At 35.4% G+C, this 7,627-nt stretch overlaps 1 long non-coding RNA gene across 1 annotated transcript; it reads left to right on the top strand.

Annotated features, from left to right (window-relative positions):
• Positions 1-235: 235 nt before the first annotated feature.
• On the top strand, positions 236-4,501 carry LOC131314393 (uncharacterized). Its single transcript, XR_009196401.1, has 2 exons — positions 236-3,241; positions 4,168-4,501. It is a non-coding gene; the product is annotated as an uncharacterized LOC131314393 (long non-coding RNA).
• Positions 4,502-7,627: the final 3,126 nt, after the last annotated feature.

Below are 7,627 nucleotides of genomic sequence, written 5' to 3'. Positions count from 1 at the left end.
AAAGATTTCAAAATTAGTAAATAGTAAATTTTCTCTTACATTTTCCTTCTCTTTTCTTTTAATTTCTTTTCTTTTCCTTCCCTCTCTGTTTGAAACTTAGAGAAAGGAAAATTAAAAAAAAATTCCTCCCATTGTTTGGTTGGAAGAGAAAATGAGAAGAAAATAACAATTTTAAGTTTTTTGAATAGTAAATTTTTCTTCCTATTTTCCTCTCATTTTCCTTCCATTTTATTTTCTTTTCCTTTCTTTCCTATTCTTCAGGTTCCAAACGGAGCCTAAAATCTACCACAGGGTTCCGCGCAAACTCCAACCGCCAAATCTCTTTGCCCCCAAAAATCGCTAGGGCGCTTTTCTGAAATTTCAATCAATTCCACTCTACGCTTTAATGGATTCATCATCTCCAGTTAAGCTAGGGTTTCTATCGCGAGTTCTTCTTCCACCTAACCCAAAGGTTTGTTCTTCCCTCCTTTCCAAAATCTGTACATACGTACTCCCTGCTAACATTCACGTTTATTCAACTCCCTCTTTCCTGCTCGGAGAAGAATCAAAAGCTATTTTGTGATTTTCTGTACCGGTTGAAGCAAAGAATCATTCTCCAGGGAAGCCGTCACCAGGTTTGATTTGATTTTTCTCCTTAATTCTTACCCAGAGACAAGACTAGGGTTTTCATTTCAGCCATTATCGTGTGAAAAAGATAATAATGGTTAGGGATCTGTACAGATTATACGCTTAAAGGGTTTGAATTAACTGTATTTGGGGTTTTTTGGTTCTCATTCGGATATGATTATTGGGACTTTTGTTCTGCCGAGAAAACATGAGAATACTAATTTGGGTTTTCGATTTTTCCATCAAAAGGACGTGGTCTGATTTTCATTAGTTGAGATTTGATTAGGTTTACTTCTGTAGCAAAAGAGCAGCAAACCTTCGATATCTTGCCACCATTGTTGAACCAGAGCACTTTAAACTATCATCAAAATCCAAAACCAAAATCAGTAGAGATTGTCTTTGCTCACCATTTATATCTCTAATAAGATCTAATGAATCCTTTACTAGAGACCCGCCAATCAATAATGTGACATACCCTCGTGCTCTTAATTTTAGTTGTATACTCCAAAAAAGATCCAACCTTAGTGGGTCAATCAATTAAATGGATTTTGTTCTTATAGAGAACTCTTTTTCCCCACCTTGCTGAATGACATTGTGACCACTCCATCATGTAAGTTGCCTTTGGTGATGGACCTTGATGTTCCCTCCCTCTTTTCCACCTATGCAAGTCTAGAACAGATCAATTTGCGATATTGGGTTGTAGTGGACATGTGTTGAGAAACGGGCCCTTTGAATTTAGTTCTAGGGAGATTAGTAGCATTATTTAAGATTGCATTTGTGAAATAATTTAGCAATGCAAATTGTCAATATGCAAGTACAAGTTTTTTTTGTTACACTCCTATAGGTATATATTTACCTACACAAGTGAAAAAACTCGCTAGGCTTTGGGACACCAATAAGAGGGACACTTTCAATTCTATATTTGGTCTCATTTAGATACCAGGTCCTTTTTTTGCTACTGCAATAATACCAAAAGAAATTGGTGCGAAAACTCTACTAGCAATCATGCATGAGCCAATTTTCTTTGCTCCCATAGCCTTAAAATCATGGCTAGAGCGACTTTTTTCCATTGCTTCTTCTTAGCTATTGGAGTTAATGTACTTTCTATGTTGTGGGAGTATATATTCCATCTCCACAAGTCCGTACGGTTTATGCCGGATTGTACTATAGTTTATGTGCACACCATCTGAGATCTTCGTAGCAAATAGCAATATGAGTGAGCTTACCGTATGTTCTAGGAGTAGATATTCCATCTTCTCCACAAGCCTTATACGGTTAATCTAGAGTGCTTTTGATGAACGTGCAATTATCACTACAACAATTAGTGCTTTCAATAGCAGAAGATAATAGCCTTTTGGGGACTACGCTGTGATAGGTGAGGCGTTCGTTCCTTGCCTTTTGAAAGAAACGGTATAAAACTAGTATGACTTCTCCTCTCTCTCTCTCTCTCTCTCTCTCTCTCTCTCTGTGTGTGTGTGTGTGTGTGTGTAGCTATTTACAATGTGAAGATACATACAGAGGATATTATTTTGTATACACACATAAGTAATTGATTTTTTCTTGGGATAGTTTTGTTACTGGTGATTTGAGCAGCGCAGAACAATATGCTTGAATAAAATTTGTTACTAAAGTTAACCATTCGAGTACCCATGATAGAGTGGAAAAATTATTTTCTTGTAAAAGAATTTCTACCAACATAAATTTACAATTACAGAGAACTTAAAGTCCCTTTAGCATGGTGCTATTGTAGTTGCAGGCTTGAGCAGATGACCATCATGCGAAGGCAGCATTTGTTTGATTGAAGGATTTTGAGAGCAAATGGAATGATCATTCCTTGGCCTCTCGTAGTTTGAACTGTGGAAGAAGGTGACACTACAACAGAAAAAGGCTGTCAATAGCATAAGATTATGGTGCTTATCCGACTATGCTAACATCTCATAGCGTAAACAAGACAATTCTATGGTGTGCAAAAAACAGGGTAACAAAGAGGCGCTGAATATTTTCGCACTACTATGTACTTCACCCCAACTCAAATGATAAATCTGATAATATGTAGTAATACGTTATTTCTGTTATATAATGACATTGTTATTCTGTTCACAGTTCACCATCTCTGTCTGAAAAACTTCCTGTTGAACTTCCTGAATTTTGCTACTTTTGTTAAAGTTCCAGCTAAGGTATAGATGAATCTGCTTGAATGGTCTAGTTGGGGCCATAATTGTTGCAACATAATGAAGGAGGAGATTCCCCTTTATTGCTCTGTCTCTCTTTGTAGAGTAAAAGAGTTTGTTTCACCCATGGTTTTTATTGTTTTTTTTGCTTATCAAGAGAAAGAGAAGAAAGCAAGTTGACAGACTAATTTATAGTAGCACATCAGGTATAGGCATGTATAAAAACCGACTGCAAGAATTGGCTCAGAGAAGCTGCTTCAACCTGCCATCTTATTCAAGTGTCTGAGAAGGTCCGGATCATGCCCCCCCGATTTAAAGCTACTGTCAACTTCAATGGAGAGACTTTGAGAGCCCTACATTCTGCTCTAGGTTGAGGCTGGCAGAACATGCTGCTGCGGAGATAGCTCTGAACACACTTGCAAACAGATGCCCTTCTAAGGCACTGGCCGGCTTCAAAAGTTTTGGTAAGTGATTAACCGAGGTGGTTTCCCTTAACCTCTAAGTTTGGTTGGTAATTTTGGTCATAAAATAGAGTGCTTATTGTCTTCTAGCAGCACTTGGGGAAAATTCCATTAGTTATCGGCTTGAACTAGCAATATAACTAGCAGAGAAGTTAGGGAAACATTGGTAATTGAGATTCAAGGTCTGGCAACAGGTTTGCCCCTGTTCTCTATTTCTCATAATATCCGACCAATTAACCTCTGTTTCCTTACTAATCGCCCCATCTTCGTCATACTTCTCTTCCTCATTCCATAGTCGGAGGAGAATCAAAGCTGTAGTCAGAAATATTGCTCCGGTTGAAGCAAACATTCATTGTTCATCTCGCACTGGTCCATTCATGCCCTAAAACATCGTGCATTTGCAGCGGTTACAATAGCTGAATTAGTTGAACTGTAAGTTGTAGCTGTGTCTGCAGAAATTAGCCTAATCTGTTGTTTGGTGTAGCTGATTTACTACGTACTCAGGTCTGAGGTATGATAGTCGCATTGTTCTAGACTTTTATTAGTTGATATTTAGCAAAGGGAGCAGACCAGGGGTCTAGGAGTTGGTATCTCAAATACGTAGCTGCAACTGATATCTCAAATACATAGCCTAATCCCTCTGGATATTGGCTTTGCCTTGACCATTTTCTGCAACTGATATCTCAATACAAAGCTGGAAATATATCTCAAAGAAAATGTTGAAATTGATGTTTTCATTTTAAGGTTGGGCGTCTGAATCAACTTAGTTTATCTCATCTTATGCCATCCAGGTTTTGTGTTATATGGACATTCCATGGTATCAATCCATTGTTAATGCTATGAACTGCAAAATTTTAAGAGTTATTTATTTATTTATTTTTGAATTGTTAATGTTATGTACTAAGTCTTCTTTCTTATATTGTTTGTAGGTCGATTGGTCGAAAGAGAAGATCGATGCTTCGTCACTTTTTTGCCGAAGATTGAGATATATTACCTAGTGTTGGTTGAAACTCAATTGAAGTTTTTTGCACAGCTGCGAACTCCGTTTTTATATCAAGAAAACATGTAGCTAGCTAGGCAACTTAGCTTTGAGAGATTTGAACGTGGATATGATATCTTTGCAAATGTGTTAGCATGTGGAGGATAGCTACTCTCGATTTCCTTCTAATTTGTAGTTGAGTACTGATGTAGGATGATACAAGTCTCCTACTAGTTTTCTAATTAAAGAGCCATGTGTGAATAAATGGTAATTCTTTTGCTCAATTCGGCGATTCACAATTGATTTTGATAGTTTGTTCCAGATTTTGCTATTCAAAATGAAAAGCATATGAGATTTAGGGTTGTATATGTATGAAAAAGATTACAGCAAGTCAGCAACTTACAATGCAATGATGCATTACTGTAAACGTTTTCTTCTGTTTTTTTCTAGGAATAAAGTTACGTACAATTTACTCCCTTAGGTTCTATATTGGGTGACAATGTATCACATTAAGGTAAAATAATTAATTTTTTGGTAGCAATTGGTAAAATTATAATTAGTTACTAAATACTACACACACACACACACACACATATATGTTTTTATTTACTATTATTTTTAAAAATCTCATAGTACAGCTCGGTTAATCCACGGCTTCATTATAAAAATTGTAGACTGAGCCGTATCTCACGATTTTTTAATTTTTGAATCATTGTCCGGATCATTAATCCATATATTCAATCCAAAACGTACAGTTTAGTTCGGTTCGGATTGATTTCACGGTTTACCGAATTTTTTGGAGACTTAGGGAAAAAAATTTGGGGTACACGTACAATCTTTCCCGTGTGGTACCACTCCTCCATATCCATATACTCCATGTTTTTTACCTAACATTTTTTTTTATAACTCCGATGTCTAGCTTAACTTACACGCGTCTCGACTAATTTTGGAGATCAGCATCAATATCTACTTGCAAAGGTCCCAATTAAAATCACAATAAAATTTTCATTTAATGGTTATTTATAACATCCTGTCACATGGGTAGGACATACACATACACATAACTCACCACATGTGACATCGATGGAGTTAAAAACAACTGTTTATCAATTATTTGTTGCCCTTGGGGCAACACATCATGTTTGACAGGTGGTGTCTCTCACCAATCAATATTTGCCCTACTGACTTTGTGTCAGACTTTTGCCACGTAAACAATCCCTCACTTGACAGAGAAACGAGGCAAACGGAAATGTAACAGGCGTTAGAGTCACCTACCCCTTGTCTCTTCAATTTTAATTTCTAGTTTTTCTCTCTCTTGCTTTACTTTTCCCTCTCATTTTTTTCCGATAGAAACTTATTTACGGTTCTGCTCAATCTCATCCGTTCATTTGCACAATTAATGACTAAAATGTGTTTTCAATTTTGACCAATCTTTAATCTGGACCGTCCCAAACACTTTTGAACGTGCGTGATTTAGTGCCGTAAATCTTCTTTACGGGACACCCGTAAAGAAGTTTTTCTCTTTTTTCCCTCCATGTTTTGTCGTATTCTCTTCAATTACTCATATATTTCTCTATGAGCTCAAAAGACAACTTTGTTTTGTTCTCCTCTAAAAATTATTTTCACCAAATTTTTTGACTGTTTTATCATTTCTATTTTTTCGGCTTTAGTGATGAAATACCCAATCTCTCAAAACTTTGGTATTTTTTATTTTTGGTATTTTTTATTCATACAATTTTTTGAATTAAACATTTGTCTCTCATGTCTACAAAGCAAATATATGACCCAAAGAAAAAACAAAGTTAACTAGATACGAAAAAATACAAAACTTGCTATTATTATACTGAACTTTTTTGAATTTCGGTCTATATTTTTATACTTTTCTAAATCATCTCGTCGAGATTAATTATTAATCCCAATCGCTGATATATAACATTGATGTCATCAAGAATATCATTCATGAAAAATTCATTTTGATCGAACATCAATAGGTACAAAAAAAAATAAAAAATATTTGAAAAATAAATTTTTTGTTTAGATACCTACGAAATGACCGGTTCGAATCCTTCAATTAAGTGATAAATGTATGCTTATAAATCAATGACAAGTTAAAATACCGCTTGAAAGTTTTACTTATGAAATTGCATAGACATTGCGTACCTAGTGAACAGTACTCGTGGATAAACCAAGCCACTCCAACAACATTAGCACTTCCCTAAAATATCAAAGCTATGTTTGGAGAGGCTTCTTTTTACATCTGAGGTTTGGAGAGGCTTGTGCACTGTACTTTTTGGAAACATAAAGAAATGCAAACTAAAGAAAAGAGATCAATAATCAAGACCCATAAGTTCCAGTTCAATAACAATCAAGATTGAACTGTAGGCAATTCTAGCTCAAAAGATAACAAACCAGGTAAGTACTTGATAGTGATTTCTTTTGTGTCGCTCTTAGAGCAAGTTTATCAGCTACTTCAAAGTAGCTTTATGGTTATTTTGACTTACAAAAAGGGGGAAAATACCCTTGCAGCAGAGAAGGAAAACAAGGAAGTATTTTGCCTCCATCTACAGTTGTAAGCTAAAAATAGCTTACAACTGTTAATAAGCAATCCATTTTTTTATTTGTTCTCTCTCTCTCTCTCTCTCTCTCTCTCTCTCTCTCTCTCTCTCTCTCTCTATTAATATTATTTTAATAAAAAATAGGTTAAATAAATTGTATTGGTGTAGTGTTAAAAAAATGTGTGTAGGTAAAATGAAAAAAATGTGTGTAGGCATATCTAATATATAGGTCGTAAGCTTGATCTTCACTATTCACCACCATACCAACCTTCAATTCACCTTTTACGGGCAAATGTGCTTCACCTAAGTAAATTAGAAAATTAAGCAATTAAATATATGTAACAAACAGGGTTGAATTTTTACTATGAGGGAAATATGAATAGAGAGAGAAAGACAATGAAATAAGTGAAGTTAATGTAACATTTAAATTAATTACGTAGGGATATTCGTCTAAGGAAATGTCTTAGTCGTTGTTTTGAAATATGGGCTATGAGAAAACAGAGTGTATTTTTTGGTTGCTATTGAATAATGATGGATGTCATAAATTTCCATTAATGTAGCCACAACAAATTCTGAAGTCAAAGGTTTGCCTTTACCTCTACTGATATCTGAGAGAGAGAGAGAGAATGTATACCCATTAAATTTTCAGGTTGGACGGGCACATTCTCTTTATCTGCATCAGTTTGAGAAGCCATTTGAACGTATTAAAACTAGTTTTAATGGGTCCCTATTTCTATAAGGCAAATGCTACAAGGTGTCCCTGGGGCAGAAGTTAAGGGTTCTTTAATTGTTTTCATTACATTTTTTGTACTCATTCAAAGACCTTCTAATAATGACATTGAAAATGTAAACTAC

The sequence above is a fragment of the Rhododendron vialii genome, chromosome 1a, assembly GCF_030253575.1.
Source record: "Rhododendron vialii isolate Sample 1 chromosome 1a, ASM3025357v1".
In the NCBI taxonomy this organism is placed as follows: domain Eukaryota; kingdom Viridiplantae; phylum Streptophyta; class Magnoliopsida; order Ericales; family Ericaceae; genus Rhododendron; species Rhododendron vialii.
Note: the sequence above shows the minus strand (reverse complement) of the source record. Positions and strands in the feature narration are given on the sequence as shown.